Below are 2665 nucleotides of genomic sequence, written 5' to 3' on the forward strand. Positions count from 1 at the left end.
AGAGTCGGACACGGCTAAGCAACTTCACTTTCACTTTTCACTTTCATGCTTTGGAGAAGGAAATGGCAACCCACTCCAGTGTTCTTGCCTGGAGAATCCCAGGGATGGGGGAACGTGATTGGCTTCCATCTATGGGATCTCACAGAGTCCGACATGACTGAAGCAACTTAGCAGCAGCAGCAGCAGCAGCAGCAGCAGCAGCAGCAGCTTTCTTTATAGTCCAACTCTCACATCCATACATGACCACTGGAAAAATCATAGCTTTGACTAGATGGACCTTTGTTGCAAAGTAATGTCTCTGCTTTTCAATATGCTGTCTAGGTTGGTCATAACTTTCCTTCCAAAGAGTAAGCGTCTTTTAATTTCATGGCTGCAATCACCATCTGCAGTGATTTTGGAGCTGAGAAAAGTAAAGTCAGCCACTGTTTCCACTGTTTCTCCATCTATTTGCCATGAAGTGATGGGACCAGATGCCATGATCTTAGTTTTCTGAATGTTGAGCTTTAAGCTAACTTTTTCACTTTTATATGCACTGGGAAACAAAAAAATTATGCAATTTGATTTGATGATTTTCATTTATTGTGGTAGTCTAAAGACTGAACCTACAATATCTTCAAGGAATGCCAGTAATTTAATTTTTAAATTTATTTTTCATCCCTTTTTGACCTAATTCCTCACAACAATGTAAGCTCAGCATAGGTATCTTAGTTTGTTGCCTGTGTCTCCAGAGCTGAACTTGTTGAAGCAGTATAATGGTGGTTACAAGGTCTGGGATGTGGGGGAACTGGGGAGATGTTGTTTAAGCATGCAAGCCTGAAACCAATTGCTATGTCCTGATGATCCAATGCACAGTATAGTATTTATCATCTACAATACTGTGTTCTGTACTTCAAAGTTGCTAAGAGACTAAATCTTAAACATTTTCACCACAAAAATGATAATTATGTGATATAATAGAGATGTTAACACTACAGTGGCAATCAAGCTGCAATATATAAGTGCATCACATCAACATATTGTACATGTTAATTGAAATACAACATTTAAAAAATTAATACCAAGCTTTCTGGCAGTGACAACTTCCCCACGAGAATATGCCTCTCACAAAGGATCTGCTTCATCCCTCTCCAGAAGAGGAGAAGAGGAAACATAAGAAGTGCTGCCAGGTGCAGAGCCCAAATTCCTATTTCATGGATCTGAAATGACCAGGAGGCTATGAAATCACCACTGTCTTTAGCCAGGTACAAAGAGTGTTTTTTGTGTTGGCTGCTCTACTGTCCTCTGCCAGACTATAGGAGGAAAAGTGAGGCTTACAGAAGGATGCTCCTTCAGACGGGGCATCAAGATGAATGGGAAACCATCCCAATAAACATATTTTGGATACATCCTGTTAACTGTCTTATTTTACTACTAGGGAGTTCTTACCTCACATATTCAGGGCAACCAGAAGAGTGGACTCGAGTCATTTGGGCCAATTTGAAATAAAATAAAGGCAGTTTCCAAGTCTGAAGTCCCTGATGCTGAATATAAGGACTCATTAATAAGAGGAAAGCTGTTGATGCCAATACGGAGTAAAAAGGAGAATCTAGTAACAACCTACAAACTTCTGAAGGACACCCGAGTCTTCACATTGATCTATACATTGGCAGAATAAAAGAAGATACTTTGTTGAATAAATCTAGGACAAATGTTGCATTTAAAAATTTGTGTGCTCCTGAGAGTATCTACCTGAAGCACTCAAAACTCAACCCTCTAGGAAATTCTTTTGCTTCTTACCAGAGAAAAAGAGGTGAACTAAACTTGGCTCCTCTACCTCTTTTCAGCTTTTTATCTCTATAAAGTAATAAACTATAATTCCTGAGCATCTTGTTTCTTTTCAGCTTACAAATGAATATTTAAATTCTCTGCCACTGTAAAATACCTGTTATCTTTCCTGTGCAGTTTAACTCCAGGTGACATCCTTCCCTTGAAGTTTGTAATAGTCAATGGTGATTCAAGTTCTACCTTTAATCCCTCTATCCTGAACCAATGACCTCTTAAATCCAGGGGTCACTTGTCCTTTTTCACTCAAGTGTTATTTCTAGGGAGCATTCTGATTTGTATATACCTTTGTCCTCAATAAAACTTCATACTTTTGTCTTTGAAGCATTAAAAACAGTTTATATCAATAGAAAATGAACCTGTGATGTGTTAAAACTACTTACCTAAAAACTAGTAAAAATTAATGCGTTTATGTTTTTAAAATTGTCTAACTGCATTCCAAAAGGAGAGATTACTGAAAATGTAAGAGTATTGAATGAGTTATATATTGACCTACAAAGCTCCTGCAAAGTTTAGGAGATCCCCACATGGCATCTATTATGCCTTACATCCCTGGTGAAAGACTGATCAACCAGAACTTATCTTGGATTCCCAGTTGCAAAACTCTGCCATAAATAAAGTTTTACTGAATGTGATCAATTTTATTATTCAGATATAAAATTTTATAATCTATTAAATTTTACTTTATAATGAGTTTGTGCAGCTAGAGTCATTCAATTCAGCAGAAGAATGATGTTTGAGGAATCTCCCAACATTTTTTCAAATTGCAGTTTGTCTTGCAAGAAAAGTTCATATTATTGAGTGATGCTACACCATTTAATTTTTCATGGAAGATGACTAACCT

General features: G+C 37.3%; 1 pseudogene; it reads left to right on the plus strand.

Moving 5' to 3' along the window:
• The first annotated feature begins 1094 nt into the window (after positions 1-1094).
• Positions 1095-1369, plus strand: LOC106700822 (small ribosomal subunit protein eS27-like; annotated as a pseudogene).
• Positions 1370-2665: the final 1296 nt, after the last annotated feature.

The sequence above is a fragment of the Bos mutus genome, chromosome 2, assembly GCF_027580195.1.
Source record: "Bos mutus isolate GX-2022 chromosome 2, NWIPB_WYAK_1.1, whole genome shotgun sequence".
Lineage (NCBI taxonomy): Eukaryota > Metazoa > Chordata > Mammalia > Artiodactyla > Bovidae > Bos > Bos mutus.